At 48.8% G+C, this 17,410-nt stretch overlaps 1 long non-coding RNA gene across 3 annotated transcripts; it reads left to right on the top strand.

Moving 5' to 3' along the window:
* Positions 1-6,192: 6,192 nt before the first annotated feature.
* LOC115276808 lies at positions 6,193-15,800 on the top strand. 3 transcript variants are annotated; one of them, XR_003902100.1, is made up of 4 exons: positions 6,193-6,569; positions 8,409-8,538; positions 11,003-11,107; positions 15,377-15,800. It is a non-coding gene; the product is annotated as an uncharacterized LOC115276808 (long non-coding RNA). The 3 variants fall into 3 exon arrangements; XR_003902099.1 differs by lacking the exon at positions 11,003-11,107; XR_003902101.1 differs by lacking the exons at positions 8,409-8,538; positions 11,003-11,107.
* The last annotated feature ends 1,610 nt before the right edge of the window (positions 15,801-17,410 follow it).

Below are 17,410 nucleotides of genomic sequence, written 5' to 3'. Positions count from 1 at the left end.
GAGAGATACAGAATTTGAGACAGGCTCCAGACTCTGAGTTGTCAGCACAGAACCGGATGTGGGGCTCGAACCCACCAACTGTGAGATCATGACCTGAGTCAAAGTCGGACACTCAACCGACTGAGCCACCCAAGCCTCCCCCTTGTTTAACTTTTTAAGGAACCACCATACCATCTCCACAGCGGCTGCACCATTTTCCATTTCCACCAGCAGGGCACAAGTGTTTCAATTTATTGAACACTTCTTTGAACGATGCTTGTTATTTTCTGTTTTGATTGTTCATTTGCTTGTTTTAAACAGTAGTTGTTCTAATGGGTGTGAGGTGGTATTTCATTGTAATTTTGATTTATGTTCCCTAATGATTAATGATATTGAACATCTTTTCAGGAGCTTATCAGTCATGTGTATATCTTCTTGGGAGAATTATCGATTCAAGTCTCTTGCCCATTATTGAATCAGGTGTTTGGTTTTCTGTTATTGAGTTGACATATATATATATATATATATATATATATATATATATATGTATATGTATATATACATACATTCTTGATAGTAATCCCTTATCAAATGTATGATTTGCAAATGTCTTCTCCAGGTTCCCATTTCACTTTCTAGTGCTCAGAGCCCAGGATTTCTTTTATTTATTCATTTATTATTTTTATTATTATTTTTTTAAGGAATCTCTACACCCAGCACTGGGCTGGAACTCATGACCTAAAGGCCAAGAGTTGCCCACTCCATAGACTGAGCCTGCCAGGCACCTCTTACAGGATGTGTTTCTCTTCCTCCCCCAGAGTTGGAGGGTGTTTCTGTTTGATTCCCAGAACTGCACTGGGTGTCGGGGCTTTCTCTGCCTGACTCTCGGCTACCTAAGGCGCTTGCTCCTTAGCGGAGAGGTGGAAAAGGTTTCATGCCTTTCCCCCGGTGATCAGTGATCTAGGAGGCGTCCTGCCCTGCCGCCGATCTTTCTTATGAGCACCGCGTGAGGTGCTGGAGGCGAGCCTGTGAGTGGGTGGGAATTCCCGCGTCCGCAGCTCTTGGGGATTCTGTACCTCACACTATCTCACACCACACCTTTAGCAAGTTACCGACATTTTTAACTAAATTCTTAACAGCTTGCATGGTATCTGAGGTCTGTATTACATACACTTGCGTGTAACATGGATCTGGTCTCTCCTTGGAGTTTAGTTAATGGCCCTATGATCTTAGCTTAGAAAAGCTGTGATTTTGTTAGTTAGCCACCTCAACAGAAGCTGTAAGCCTACTGTTGTGCTTTTACTAAGTGCCAGGCTCCGCTGGGCCCCAAAGAGGATAATGCAGGTGCCAGTCTGGCCCTGATGGGGACACACAGCTGTCTTGGTGGATCTTGTCGGAGCCCCCCAGCGTCCCGAACCACTGGGAATTATGATCTCTCTGTACAATGGCAGAGCTGAGCTTTGGAGGCGAGGCCGGCCCACCACAGCTGGGGAGGCAGCTCTCGTCCTGGTCCAGCTCCTCCCAGGTCCAGCTGGCAGCGAGTCCTACCTGGGGCTGGTGTCCTGGGCTTTGTCACTGGACCTGGGCCTCCCCTTCCCTTCCCCCTTGCTCACCAATCCATGCCCTCAGCCCCACAGGAGGTCGACTGGGCTCTGTGTCCATTTCTGAGGCTGAGTGTGAGCGGGGAGAGGCCAGGCTCAGGAGCTGGATGGCCAGGCTTCGAATCTGGCTCTGTCACCTGTCAGCTGTGACACTGGGGGCAGGTGAATTCTCTCCTTTGAGTCTCAGTTTCCTCCTCTGTAAAATGGGGGTAGTTTATCTCTACCTTGCAGGTGGTTGTGAGGCTCACATGAAAGAATATGTGAGGGGCCCCCAGTGCCAGGCCCCTGGCAAGGGCAGAGCTGGGTGGGGAGGGGCCTGCTTTGCCCAGAAGCTGCTGCACTGATCACTGGTTTATCAAACCCGCTAGGGCGGCCTCTGAGGACGGCCGCCATGCTTCATCCAGACACGGCTCCAAAGGGGCAGCCTGACCGTCTGCTCTCTGAATGAACTGGGACCAGCCTGCTGTGAATCTAACAGCAGAGCCACCCAGGGAAGATTCAGGGCAGCACAGGACCCAGGTAGCAAACCTGGGCTTTCAGCCACTGTTAGGAGTTGAATTTACCTCTGATAGACTCCTTCCCTTTCAGATGTTGAAATCCTGACCCCCAGTACCTCAGGATGTGACCTGATTTGGGTACAGGGTCTTTACAGTGGCAGTCAAGTTAAAATATATTTTTTTAAGTTTTATTTATTTTGAGAGAGACAGCACATGAGTGCAAGCAGGGGAGGAGCGGAGAGAGAGAGGGAGAGAATCCCAAGCAGGCTCTGTTTTGTCAGCACAGAGCCTGACATGGGGCTTGAGCCCACGAACTGTGAGATCATGACCCCAGCCCAAACCAAGAGTCAGACGCTTAAACGACTGAGCCACCAGGGGCCCTTTAAAATCTTTGATTTACTTTTATGTGTGTGGAAAGGTGGAGGAGGACGTGCAGGTTTTGGTGGAGAGGCTGGAGGAGGTGGCTGAGGTGGACTGGGCATCAGGGGCGGCTTAGAGAACAGAGAATCAGGTCGGAGGCCCTGCAGCCCTGGCCACTCTTCCTAGGCGAAGCCTTATCTGCAGAATCTCGGATGCTCTCTGGGTTGACAGGGGTCCTGGGATGAGAAACACTTGGATCCTCTGGATGTTGGGGGGCCCCCGACCCAGGCTCACCCAAGAGGGGTCTGGCTCACCCCACCTATCACACAAACCCCATTTTCAACATGCCTCACCGCCCTCCCCAAAGTCAGTGCAGCGGTTACAGTACTTGATCACCTCTGTAAAGACCCTGTCTTCAAGTAAGGAAGTCATTAGTCATTGGGTCCTGATCCAGTATGAGTGGTAGAGACTGGTGTCCTCATATAAAGGGAGGAGGTGGGCACAGAGAGCACACAGCGAGACCGCCATGTGAAGTTACAGCAGAGAAGAGACAGCCCAGGGACACAAAAATTACAACCACCAGAAACTGGGAATAGATCCTCCCCCAGAAGGAATCAACCTGGCTCACACTGGATTTCCGTCTTCTGGCCTCACAACTATGGGACAGTAAGTGTCAGTCATTCTTCCACCCAGGCTCTGGGACTTTGTTGCAAGGGTCCTAGGACACTCCTAGAGCCACTGAACCACACTGTCTTCACTGGACAGGGCTTGGGAACAAGGCTGACCCCAGTTCCTTCAGCCCTCACTTCCTGTGCTGCCTTGGATGAGTTCCTTCCCTCCTTGAGCCTGGCTTTCCTCATCTGTGCTGGGGAATGAGGGTCCCTGTCACGCCACCCCACAAGAGCTATTTCCAATGTCACTGGGTCACATGCCCTCAATTTCTGCTTGACCTGGACCCTGCTACCCTCCAGCCAGAGAACTCCCATCTAGCAGAGAGGATGTGGGTCACCAGACACCACTTTCTGTCTGTTCCAGGCCTCAGACATGGCCCAGGGTCTGGGTCCCACTGCAGGGTTGGCCCAGGGCTGGGGCTATGCTCTCCAAGATATGAGTCAGGTCTAGCGGCAAACTAGATACTTTCCAAACCAGATACTTCCCAGAGGAGACTCAGCAAGTTTGGAAGCTGGAAAACTTTCATGGATGAGTCTTTGCCTGTGCATACAGGGGGAAAACAGACACAGGAAAGGCAGGGGACCTTGGTGGCATGGGGCCGTGTCCCACAAGCTTCCTCGAGCAGAAAACGCTATCTGACCAAGGCCCTCCTCTCCACCCCCTCCCCCAGAGCTGCTTCCTACTGTCCTTCTCCCCTCGAGGACCAGACAGACTGTGTCCCCATGCTCCCTCAGCTCCCGGCCCTGGCACAGGTGTCTCTGGTGCCTGGCAGGGTCCCTCCTGGGCCACCCAGAGGTGCTATGCGATAAGGGCTTATATACAGGTAGGCCTGACATGGTGTGGAAGGGCCTGGGAAAGTAACATCCCTGAAGGAGAAATTGGGGAACCGAGGGAAGACTGGCCCAAAGTCTGGCGAGCCACCCAGCTGTTGGCTGTACAGGGGGCACACAAGGAGAAGTCTATGCGGGGCTATTGCCGATGTGGGGCTCCCCTCTGGGGGTCTGCAGCTGCGGGTACACAAGGCACACAAAGACCCCTTGATTCATGTCGGGGTGCCCAGCTGGGTCACACTCACCCCCTGATATCCTAGAACTGGAGCACAATACCGGCCTCAGTGCATTTCACAGTCTCTAATGAGGCGATGGGAGACGGAGAGAAAGAAGAATTGTTTCTATATAAACACATCTCTATGTAGACAAGGAAGAAATACAAGTGACTACAGGGGCGCCTGGGTGGCCCAGTCAGTTAGGCATCCGACCTCAACTCAGGTCATGATCTTGAAGTCTGTGAGTTCGAGCCCCGGCATCAGGCTTTGTCCTAACTGTTCAGAGCCTGGAGCCTGCTTCGGATTCTGTGGCTCCCTCTCTCTTTGCCCCTCCCCCACTCATGCTCTGTCTCTCTTTCTCTCCCAAAAATAAGTAAACATTAAAAAAAAGAAAAAAGAAAAGAAATACAAGTGACTGCAGTCCTTGCTCCTACAACAGGCCACACGGCAGGAGCCGGAATGAATTCCTCTTCCACTACTGGTTTCACATGCTCTTTGCCCGCATCAAGCACCAGCCGGTGCACCTCCTTGCCTGCTGGGGTGACCCAGACCGTATTCCTGAAGAGTCTATGTCATTAACACTCCTGCCCATTCTCTATTCAGACCACCCCCCTCTGAACCCCTGCTCTATATTTAGCAACCCTAGTTCACTGGATAAAGAACCCAGTGTGGGCAGATGAGAGGCTCAGTTTCCAGCTTTAGTGGAACGATTATTGTGTCCCTGGTAGGAATTTTCCTCCCTTGGGAACTCAGAATTGCAGGATGGGAAACAAAAAATTTTGCTAGTGCATCACTAGGGTTGATAATGAGACGAGGTGGGACTTTTCTATTCTTCGACCCCTGGACTCATGAGTCCTGGCCGTGGGGGCAATAGCAACCCCATGTTGCCTACTCATTCAGGTCACGTGTCATGTCCATTCTGGGGGATACTACCCCAGTCCTGCAAGGTGTCTTCAAAAGGCCGTCCCACCATCCCATAAAGGCACCTGCTCTAGCACAATAGGGAATTCCACAGGCCCTTTGCTCCACTTAGTTTGGTGCAAAATGAGTTCCCTGGTCAGAAGCAACGCTTGGCCGTCCACCACGATGGTGGCTGAGGCATTCTGCAAGGGTCGTGGTTTTGGCAGGGAAAGCCATGCTCAGGACAAGTGTCTACACCAAGAACAGAGTACCGCTCCTTCCATGACGGGAATGGCTCACTGTAATCCACCTGCTGCCAGGGAGCAGTCTGATGCCCCTGGGAGTGTCATCTGGGGGCCCAGGACACTAGTGTGATGGCTTGTGGAAGAGGAGGGCTCTCAAGGTCCTGGTGGTCTAGCCTGTGAAAGGTGGCTGGGTAGTTGACGCAGCCCTGGAGTAGGATGGGGGGCTCTATCGTCTGCCCTGCCACCCGAACGTTAACTGCTTTGATTAGGGAAGAGGTACCAGATGCACTGACCAGCTTCAAGCAAAGAAACCACGTCTGGAGCAGCAGCTGTAATTGGGACCCTCACCTGAGTAAGTTTATGACATTTCCTGCCTTCCTGCCAACCCTGTCAGTCTTCTGTACAGACCCGATGGGTGATGTGAATGGGGACCTAGCAGAATCACTACCCCCGCATTCTGCATGTCCTTGCACAATCCTGGGGATGTGGTTTGCTTCTGGCTTACGCTTTTGGTGGGCTTTCCTTTTGGCTTTGCCTTCTGTAAGAGCCCTCACTGCACAGGTAGGGAACCGCGATGTCAATTCTAACTGCATTCCAAAACTGGGAAAACAACCCTGAGCTGTGTCCACCGGGTCCACGTGAGCTGGCACTCAGCCAACTTACCCTAATTACCTGATGTGAGTTCCTGCAATATTCCTAACACATGGCCACGCGTGCTTTGACATTTTCCCCCACCAAGAGGTGGGACTATGTCCCTTCCCTTGAATGCAGCTGGGCTTGTGGCTGCTTCAAGCAATGGAGTATAAAGGAAGTGATGCTGTGTGACATCTGAGGCCAGGTCACAAAGGTGAGGCACTTTCTACCTTGTTGGTTGGCATACTTGCTCAGGGAAGTCAGACTACTCCCAGGTCGTCACCAGTCTCTGCTGAGGCCTGCCTGCCTGCCATCCATGCCAAGAAACCAGATATGTGAGCGACAGTGTCTCAGATCCCCAGAGCAGCCCCTTGCCAGCTGGGTACCACTGAGTGATCCCAGTTGTGACCGCACAGGGAACAAGAGAATCTCCCACTGAGCCCCATCCGCCCTCCCGACTGACAAGAAGATGGTCGTGGTTAGTTACACTGCAGTAGACAGCCAGAACACCTCCAGAAGCCCTGACTCTGAGTGCCATGGTGGCATTTTGGGTCTTCTGGAATTAATGTTGGCTTGGAACTAGCCTCCAATAATCCCTAAAATATCTCGTAGTTCCTCCTCTCCAGTGCAAACTCTGGTAAGTGGCCTCAGCGTCATTTGGAAGACAATCAGGAGGGAATTTTACAGCATACACTTATGGCTGTGTGGCAGGGTCCTTCCTCATGTGGATCCGGCCTCCTCTTTCACTCAAGGGACTCTTCGTCCATGAAAGACCCAGTCTGGAGCGGCTGCCATTTTCTACTTTGTTGCTCCGGTTAGATTTCTATTTACCAGACCCACAGATTTTCTGCTTATACAAATCAAGATTTTATTAGGCTGCCCACTTATTTCAGTCTTGGGAGCACTGTGATTGATTGATCAATTAATTAATTCCATTCCCCTGCCCATCCCCCAAACTTAGTTAGGGAATGGTTGAACAGGTATTAAATAATAAGTCCACTTCCGCATTTGGACACTCTTGAATTTTTGAATACTTCCTTCTACGATAAAGAAATTCTAGCTTCTCAGCTACACTCAGGGTAGGCTATATTTGGGGTCCAGTTTTCAAAGAATCAACTGAGCAAACCTTTAGATCCACTTCCAGTTGCTTGAGCTAATACATGGAATCCAGGATCTCTGCTCAGTGCACCCACCCACAGCAATAAATTTGCCCAGAGGCAACATTATATTTTTCCTGTTAGGACATGCCACACTTGTGGGCCATTGTCACACACAGTTCCCTGTTGCTACAAGCCGGCAACATCCTGTAATGCTCTGGTGTGTCCCATACCTCCTTGTGGGTCACACCTTATACCTGACCTGAAACTTGCCAGGTCTTGAGTCTGGTTATAAATCTAGAAGCAACTAGAAGTGGGGCAGGGGCAGGGGGAGGGGGGAATGGTCTTGAGGAAGATCACTCATCCCCTGCAAGGACACTACCTCAGGAGAGGCCACCAGAGAGTCTCCAGGCAGAGAGAGGACCTCTGGCTCTTCACTTGACCTTTGTCAAGTGTAGCTGAGATGTCGAGTGAAGACAAAGACCTCATCTTTGTTTCCCGAAGTTTCCCAGTCACTTCGAGCAACCAAGCAACCCCCAGTCCTTTCCACTGACTCATGCTATGCCACCTGCTGCTTGGTGACCCAGAGCCGGCCAGAAGCCTTGATGGTAGGGATCTGGAGGTGATTATTTGAGTGACTACTTCACTCTTGCATGCTGCGAACCAGCAGTGTCCCCGGCTCCCCCACGGCAGCTATTTAATGCCTCCAAATCTACCCAGAGCAGAGAACCAATGTCATATTGCCATCCGGAAGGTTCTCTGTTCTGGAAGCTTTGCCCCAGCCAATAGCTACCAGCCAAGATGTGCCAGGAAACAGAGCCACTGTGAGTGTTACAGGACAGGGACTTTTCAATTAAAATTTTTTTAATGTTTATTTATTCTTGAGAGAGAGAGAGAGAGAGAGACAGAGACAGAGTGAGAGTGGGCGAGGGGCAGAGAGAGAGGGCAACACAGAATCCAAAGCAGGCTCCAGGCACTGAGCTGTCAGCACAGAGCCTGACAAGGGGCTTGAACTCATGGACCAAGAGATCATGACTTGAGCCAAAGTCCTATGCTCAACCTAGTGAGCCACCCAGGCGCCCCTCATGTATATATTATATTAGGCCTGACATGATTGTGGGAGGGCTGGGGATGCGAAGGTTCAGAGGGGAACTTGGGGTCAGAGAAGGATTCTACCCCAGCGCAGCCTGAGAAGCCAAGGATGTCTGCGGGTCTGGGAGCCACGCCCCTGTGGGTTCTTGGCCTGGTGCTGCCGTTGCTAATGCTTAAGTGAGGACTTCTTAAGTAGATGACAGAAACTGTGGTGCTTTTACTTATTTTGCTCTTGTGTGGTCCTCACAAACTCTGAGCTAAGTTCAGTTATTATCCCCACTTTTCAGATGAAACAACAAAGGTTCAAGGGCATCTGGCAGGCCCAGATGTCATGCTCAGCTTGGCCTGATTCCAGGGACCAATAAATACAAGAAGCCAATGTGCCTGCATAAGAAAGGAAGTTAGGGGAAGACTCCTGTGAGTTACTCATTTTTATTTTTATTTTTTTAATTTTATTTTTCCAGTGTTAGTCATTTTTTAATTTTTTAAATAGTTTATTGTCAAATTGGTTTCCATATAACACTCAGTGCTCTTCCCCACAAGTGCCGTCCTCCATCACCACCACTTCCCTTCCCCTGCCCCTCCCCCTTCAACCCTCGGTTTGTTTTCAGTATTCAATAGTGTCTCAGGATTTGGGTCCCTCTCTCTCCCCAACTCTCTTTCCCGCTTCCCCTCCCCCTGGTCCTCCATTAGGTTTCGCCCGTTCTCCTGTTAGACCTATGAGTGCAAACGTATGGTATCTGTCCTCTGCCTGACTTATTTCACTTAGCATGACACCCTCGAGGTCCATCCACTTTCCTACAAATGGCCATATTTCATTCTTTCTCATTGCCATGTAGTACTCCATTGTGTATATATACCACATCTTCTTGATCCACTCATCAGGTGATGGACATTTAGGCTCTTTCCATGATTTGGCTATTGTTGACAGTGCTGCTATGAACATTGGGGTACGTGTGCTCCTATGCATCAGCACTCCTGGATCCCTTGGGTAAATCCCTAGCAGTGCTATTGCTGGGTCCTAGGGGAGTTCTATTCATAGTTTTTTTGAGGAACCTCCACACTGTTTTCCAGAGCAGCTGCACCAGTTTACATTCCCACCAACACTGTAGGAGTGTGCCCGTCTCTTTACACCCTCGCCAGCATCTATAGTCTCTTGATTTGTTCATTTTAGCCACTCTGACTGGTGTGAGGTGGTATCTCAGTGTGGTTTTGATTTGTATTTCCCTGATGATGAGTGGTGCTGAGCATCGTTTCATATGCCTGTAGGCCATCTGGATATCCTCTTTGGAGAAGTGTCTGTTTGTGTCTTCTGCCCATTTCTTCACTGGGTTATTTGTTTTTCTGGTGTGGAGTTTGGTGAGTTCCTTGTAGATTTTGGATACTAGCCCTTTATGATATGGCATTTGCACTATCTTTTCCCATTCTGTCGGTTGCCTATTAGTTTTCTTGATTGTTTCCTTTGCAGTGCAGAAGTTTTTTATCTTGATGAGGTCCCAATAGTTCATTTTTGCTTTCATTTCCCTTGCCTTTGGGGATGTGTTGAGTAGGAAATTGCTGCAGTGGAAGTCAAGGAGGTTGTTTCCTACTTTCTCCTCGAGGGTTTTGATGGTTTCCTGTCTCACATTCAGGTCCTTCAGCCATTTTGAGTTAGTTTTTGTGTATGGTGTAAGAGAGTGGTCTAGTTTCATTCTTCTGCATGTTGCTGTCCAGCTCTCCCAGCACCATCTGCTAAAGAGGCTGTCTTTTTTCCATCGGATACTCTTTCCTGCTTTGTCAAAAATTAATTGGCCATACATTTGTGGGTCCAGTTCTGGGTTCTCTATTCTATTCCATTGATCTATGTGTCTGTTTTTGTGTCAGAGTTACTCATTTTTAAACTGTTTTTTATCAAGCACATGCAGCCCTTACCCCAGGGCAGGCCCAGTGCGCACAGTGGCAGTGACTGTGCTGTTATCATTATTTGTTTACTTTTCCTGAAAGGGGACAGAACAGGTCTCTCAGAAGCCAACCCAGAGGCCACACTGGAGCCAAGAGGGCCTCTCAGTGCGAGCTTCACCCTCACAAGGGTCATAAAGATCCTTCTGGAACAGTGTGCCTGGGTTCGAATCCCAACTCCACCCTTCACCACTTATTAGTGCCATGACTTTGGGCAAGTTACCTCTCTTGGCCTCAGTTACCCCATCTGTAAAATGGGGTTAATAATAGAAGCTACCTCACAGGGCTGTTGGAAGATCAAGTAAATTAATATTTGTAAAGAACATAGAACAGTGACTGGCACATAGTTAAGTCCTGTAGCGGCATTTGCTTAATCCCAGATGCACAAATACACATACACATACATTTGGTAGAAAACTGTTGAGCAGTGCATATCACATTTTTTTAAAGTCCACTCCACACCCAGTGCGAGCCCAACACAGGGCTTGAACTTACAACCCTGAGATCAAGAGTCAGATCTCTTGCCTAACCGACTGAGCCACCCAGACACCACTACATTCAAATTTTTAAATGAGCAGCATCGATTCAGCAGCATCAATGTGTGGACTCTATCTGAGAACACACTCATATAAATTCATAATGATAAATACTGAAGAATGTCTACTGCAGTGTTATTTGTGAGGACAAAAAGAATGGAATCAATACAGCTGTTTATCAAAAGGGGAGTGGTTAAATAAATTAAGGTACTGCAGAGAATGGGGGACCACCCACAGGGGAAATCAATGAATCCAGTGTATCAGGCTGAGTCATCTGAACTTGCTAACATTTGACCATTTTTGATTTACAAAGTTGTAACATGGCAGTTGCAGATGATGTAATCCAACATGGCGCCCTTGTGTGAGAGCAGACCGAGCTACAGTAACAAACATGTTTGTTGCTACAGTAACAGACCCCGGCTGCAGAGGCGTGATCAGTGAAGGAGACGGGACTGTCTTCCCTTAGATGCTTCTGGGACCTGGGCTGAGGTAGAGTCTGACATCTTTGGCAGGTGTGTTTCCAAGGCCGCTGTGATGGGTTTCCCTGTAGTCCAGAAGGGAAGGAGCATAGAGCAGCACATGACCCAGGCCCAGAAGGGACACCTCTGACTTGGGCTCACATTCTGTTGCAGAGAACTCAGTCATGTGGCCACACAGAACTGCAAGGAGGTTGGAAAATGGCTAGCTGTGAGTCTGTGAAGAGGGAATGATGGGTTTTGGTAGACGGACAGGATGTCTCTGCCTCAGTACATTCTACGTCTTTAGAATGGAGGCAATAATAGTAGTCACTGCACAGGAAATGGCATAATGTCTGTGTCCTTGGCACAGCCCTGGCCTATTGTGAACGCTCAATAAATTTTAGTATGGCAGGCTACCTGCCAGAGGCCCCCAGGGGAATTGAGTTCCAATCATGTACTAGGGTAACTTGCCTGGTCACTGTGGCTGATTGTATCTCCCCATATACAATGCGTTACTGACATTCCACCAAATCTGAACGGGGCAGACCTTCCTGACTAATGACAGAAGTGACGTCTGAGGCTGGTGGTAACAGGAGACATGGTTTCCACCTGGCATTTTCTGTGTGTGTGTGTGTGTGTGTGTGTGTGTGTGTGTGTGTGTGTGTGATTAGTCTTGGAACCTAGCCACATGTTTCAGGAACCCAGGCCACCTGGAGAGGGTACCTGCGGGGGTTTCAGGTGACAGCCCCAGCTAAGCCCCCAGTGGACAGCCAACACCAGCTGCCACACGTGTGAGTGAGCCACCTTCCAAAGATACCAGCCCTAGCCTTTGAGTTTTCCAGTGGAGGCTCCGGACACTATGGAGGAGAGAGAATGCACCCCTAAGTCTGCTTTTCCACGGAAATCTTGAGAAGTAACAATAATCATCGCTGTTTTAAGCTACTAGATTTTGGAGCACTTGCTGCATAGCAATAAATGACCAGGACAGTCCTGTGCTTTTTGCTGGCAGCTTCCCTTTTCTCACCTGATTTCCCCATGTCTCTTCTCGCTTTTCCTGGGTCACCTCCCAGACCATCCACCTGCCTTCTGGTTCTCGCCTCAGGGTCTGTTCTGGGGAACCCCGGCAAGGGCACACATTGTTTGGAAAAGATACGTGCAGGAAAGTGGCAAATGGAAAATTATTGAGTACTTTTTCTGGGTGGGTTTGAGAGCCAGAAACTTTACTTTTTATTCAATATGTCTGAATAAGTTATATTTTTTGTTTTATTATTTTTAGTTTAGATAATTTACATTTTAAACAGTTCTTCATTATAATTAAAAAATTTTTTTTACATTTATTTATTTTTGAGAGACAGAGACAGAGCACAAGTGGGGGAGGGGCAGAGAGAGAGGGATACACAGAATCTGAAGCAGGCTCCAGGCTCTGAACAGTCAGCACAGAGCCTGATGCAGGGGCTCGAACTCATTAACTGCAAGATCATGACCTGAGCTGAAGTCAGATGCTAAACCGACTGAGCCACCCAGGCGCCCCTTCATCATAATTTTTAAAAATACAAAAATTGTGAGTTCGAGCGCACTGTCAGATTCTGTGTCTCCCTCTCTCTCTCTGCCCCTTGCCCACTTGTGCTCTGTCTCTCTCTTCCTCAAAAATAATTAAACCCTAAAACATATTTTTTAAAAAAATACAAAAAACCAGAGGCAGGTCTCATAAGACGCAATGGACAGAATGGGTTGACTTGAGGAGGACAAGCTTCTGACGTCAGCACCCACCCAGCAGCCAAGTGGGATGGGACAAATCCTTCCTCCTGCCTCTTCTCCTTTACATTTTGTTTATTAGTTTAAAAAATATTTTGTTTGTTATTTTAGAGAAAGAGAGAAAGCACAAGTGGGGGAGAGGGGCAGAGGGAAAGGGAGGGAGAATCCTGAGCAGGCTCCACATTCAGCATGGAGCCCAATGTGGGGCTTGATCCCGTGACACTGGGATCATGATCTGAGCTGAAATTGAGAGTTGGTTGTTCAACCGACTGAGTCACCCAGGTGCTCCTTCCTTATGCTTTAAACAAACACGTAACAAACGGCATGAAGCACATTCACACTGTTGAACAACCTTCACCACCATCCATCCACGGAACTTCTTCATCTCCCCAAGTTGACACTCTGCACCCCTAGAACACTAACTCCCCATGCCCTCCTCCCCCAGCCCCCGGCAGCCACGGGTCTTCTTTCTGTCACTATGAACTTGACAGCTCTGGGGACCTCATCTAAAAGGAATCACACACTATCTGCTCTTTTGCATCTGGCTTATTTCACATAGGGTTGTGGCTACTGAAGAGGTCTCAGGATCACTGTCATGGCCACGGCCGCTGTGGCCATGCTCCCTGGCCTGAGACCTGCACGCGCCGTGCGCAGGTGTGGCCGGGCGACAGGGCTGGCGGACTCGGCAAGCAGACGTGGCTGGCCCAGACACTTCGTCCCGGACCAGCTCACGGCGCCTCCCCTTCCCCAGTTCCAAACAGAATCGCCGGGCGAGGGTTAATCAACATTCAGTCATGTTTCCAAGTTTAAATGGAGCATTTGTTTAATTATGTGTAAGTAGCAATACATTGTGGCCATTATCTAAATCACTATTTTATTTCCTGGATGTGGTTTCATAATGCAGGGTTTCTGCTCCAGCCTAGCATCATTAACAGAGAAGAGTTAATGAATATAAAAGCGTAAAGGCTAATTACACTTTAATTTACAATCATGGTCTCATTTTGGGACCACATGAAATCTGTTTTGAAAACAATTAAAAAAAAACCCGCTCTTGCCCTGGTAAGCGGAGGGACCCCGGCCAGGAGCCCGGCTCTGTCTGCCACATCCAGGATTGGCTGGCACAGATCCCCTCCCTGGCGCCATTACTGGGAGGCGCTGAGGCCAAGTTCAGCGCCCTGTGACTCTGTCTTTTGTTTCCAGCAATTTTCCTCTTGCCTTCAGTGTCTGCCCTGTGGCTGCAGGGGAGAGTTGGGGGAGCCCCATCTGGAGCACTGGCCGCCTGTGCACGCTGCTCTGACGTGGCCTCACATTGAGAGGCGAGCCGGTCAGAATTAGCGTGTTTGCAAGGATGGTGGTGATGGAAGTTTGTTTACTAAGTTCACTGAGTTCCTACCGTATGCCAGGCACCAGGCTGGGTACTTTTACACGTATTATTTATTCCTTGAAATTGCTTATCGGGGCACCGGGTGGTTCGGTTGGTTAAGCATCGACTCTAGATCTCAGCTCAGGTCTCGATCTCAGGGTCATTAGTTCAAGCCCCATGTTGGGCTCTACGATGGGAGTGGAGACTACTTATAAGAAAAAACTTGTGTATCCAAGGCAATTAGTCTCCCTGGATTTTGAACTGGTCCCTCTGAAATGCTTAATGGAACGATGGAATAATTTTTAATTTTCTTGAGCATAATAACGGCATTGTTGTTATGCAGAAGAATGTTTTTATCTTAGGAGATGAAAAGAAGTTTGGGGGTGAAGGGTCATGACGTCTGCCACTCATTTCCAAATGGCTCAGGAAAGAAAAAAAATATATATATATACAGAGAGAGCTAACCGGACAGAGTATGAATCATTTTTGAATTCAGATAGAGGGTATACAAGTGTTCACTGTCCAATTTTTTCAACTTTCCAGTGTTTTGAAAAGTTTATAATAATTATAACATATTATAAATATATAAATTATAATAATTACAATAAAAATTGGGACTAAAAAACATCATCCCTCTGACTGCCACAAACTATTTTGTCTTCTTTTCATGTTAAATAGACTCCTTTTCCCCCAACTGAGGTCAAGGTTCCATTTAATTAAGCCCAGACTTTGTATAATTTTGTTTAATGGATTACTGAGGTCTGGAATAATAACTAATCAGATAATCAAATAACAATTAATCAAGTAAGTATGTACAAAGGCAAAAAACAAAAGAAAGCCACAGGGAGGGTAGTTAGCTGTCAGGCCTAACTTGCCTTTTTTGCTTCTGAAACCCTCAATTTGGGCTCCCCTTTAAGGAACAATCATTTAAGAAAATGCTAGCAACTATTACCCATTGACAGGGGGTGGGGGGGTGCAGTAAAGGGACCCTTTCAGCCAGGTTGGTGGGTACAGTGTAGGTGGCTGTCGCATCTGGGAATTCATCCCCAGGTGACATGAGGGGAGGGCTGTTTTTTGCAAGATCATTTATGTTAAAAGTCACAGTGGAGACAATCAAAATAGAAAAATCTGAAAATAAACATCAAAAATTTCTTTATAATTCCAACAATAAGGTGCATTGTAATACTTTCTGTTTGTCTCAACAGATTTTGCAGTGTCAGCTCACAAATCCGTGGGCTATACTCCCCACCCATGGTGGGCAAGGCGACTGTCCACCTTGTGACTCCACCCCTTTGGCCAATGCTGATTGGACAAGAACGGGCACTGGTACCCAAGCCAGGCCAATCAGAATGCCTTCTCCAGGAATTTGGAAAGGTGACTAAGGAATCCCAGACTCAGTGGGAATCTGGAGCTATCAGGGGTCAACCAGCTGCCCTGGGGGGCTGAGGACCCTGAGTGCCACCACAAGCAGGAAGCCGACACACAGAGAGAGGCAGTGGGAGGGTGCTGGGCAGACCAGACTTTTCCCGGTCCTGGATCAAGGCCACGGACCTACCTTTGTATTTTAGAGACTCCCCTTTTGGGTTTTGGTTGTATCATTTTATTAAAGTCTCTTTTTCTCATGTTTAACCTGGCTCGGGTGGATTTCTGTTACAACCAAAACCATGTTAATATACTGAGCCTGCGTTATTTTAATAATAGAAAGGAAAAGAATAGGAAGTACAGCCTTTCACTGACTTCGCTAGGCACGCTGTGGGGTGCCGCCTCTCCCCTGGATGAGCCTCCCGTTTCCAGCTTTCACCAGGTGCACCAGGTGGCCCCTGGAAGCCCCACGTCCTCCTCCTTTTGTGCCCAGAGGAAGGTGGCTTCCTGCTGCTGCAGTCTCTGGGTCCCTGCCCTATCCAATTTGGCTTCTCAGCTCTTCCGTCTCCTGTGTGGTTAATTCCTTGGATCACATTCCCTGTTTAAATACTGTTTTCCTGGTTGGACATTAACTGATACACATACATTATCTCATTTTGTCCTCAAAATGCCCTTCTGCGGGAGATACCGAGTTCTCTACTCTGCAGATGAGGAAGCTAATGCCCAGAGAGGCTAAGTAATGTGCTCGGAAGCCACACAGCTTGTCACAGCTGTGCGAGCTTGTTCACGGTATTGAACTAGACTGCTTTTTAGAAGCATCTTTATTAAAAACAAAAACCAAAACAAATCCTGACTTCCAGGCCCTTCCAGCCCTGCCCAGCTGCGCAAGGGCGGGACTGAGCAGAAGGCTCTGGGGTGGCCCTGCAGGCTCGGGAAACTTCCTCAGACAAGCCCAGCTTCTCTCTGCCCCCAAACAGCGTGCCAACCGGGAGCCCTCGGGCACGTACGCTCACCTCTGAGCCTCGTTCTCTCCCCTGTCACAACCGAAGTCATGCCTAGAAGGTGAGCTCCTGGGTGTCCCTGGCACGAAGTGGTCTTGGGTAGCCATCGATGCTGAATGATGGCACACTGGCCAGAGTGCCCAGAGCGGCCTGGCATGGACTCACACCCAGTAGCCTGCTCAGGTTTTCCACGACTGTCCCTTCGCCAGAGGCCACAGCCTCCTGGGTGCAGATGGAGAGGAGGAAGTGGTATCTGCATCTCAGCCCCTCCACAGTCCGTGGCCAATTCCACCTGCTCTCATTTGCCTGTGATTTTTCTTGCTTCAAAAAATATGTTCATTTCTTTGGGGCGCCTGGGTGGCTCAGTCGGTTAAGCGGCCAGCTTCGGCTCAGGTCATGATCTCACGGTTCGTGGGTTTGAGCCCCGCATCGGCCTCTGTGCTGACAGCTCAGAGCCTGGAGCCTGCTTCAGATTCTGTGTCCCCTTCTCTCTCTGACCCTCCCCTGCTCGCACTGTCTCTCTCTGTCTCTCAAAAATAAATAAAAGACACAAAAAATTTTTTAAAAATATGTTCATTTCTAATATCTGTGAAATGTTAGATTTGAAGGTCTGGGTATATATTTTTTTTCTGACACACGAGGAATTAAATCTGTAATGTAAAAAGACGTTCTTGGAAACTATGGGAGTCTCCAAGCCTGGACGCAGAGCCGCTCTGTGACGTGGTCTCCAGCTGCCTCGGTTTCTTCCACTGCGGGGCTGGGTGAGGATTCGTGGTGGTATCAGTCACTCTACTGATTCTTCTGTATCTACAGAGTCTTCTGAATCCATATGTTTGGGGATGGAGCACATCCGAGGTCACCCCTGAGGGCAGTCCC

The sequence above is a fragment of the Suricata suricatta genome, chromosome 13, assembly GCF_006229205.1.
Source record: "Suricata suricatta isolate VVHF042 chromosome 13, meerkat_22Aug2017_6uvM2_HiC, whole genome shotgun sequence".
Classification (NCBI taxonomy): Eukaryota; Metazoa; Chordata; class Mammalia; order Carnivora; family Herpestidae; genus Suricata; species Suricata suricatta.
Note: the sequence above shows the minus strand (reverse complement) of the source record. Positions and strands in the feature narration are given on the sequence as shown.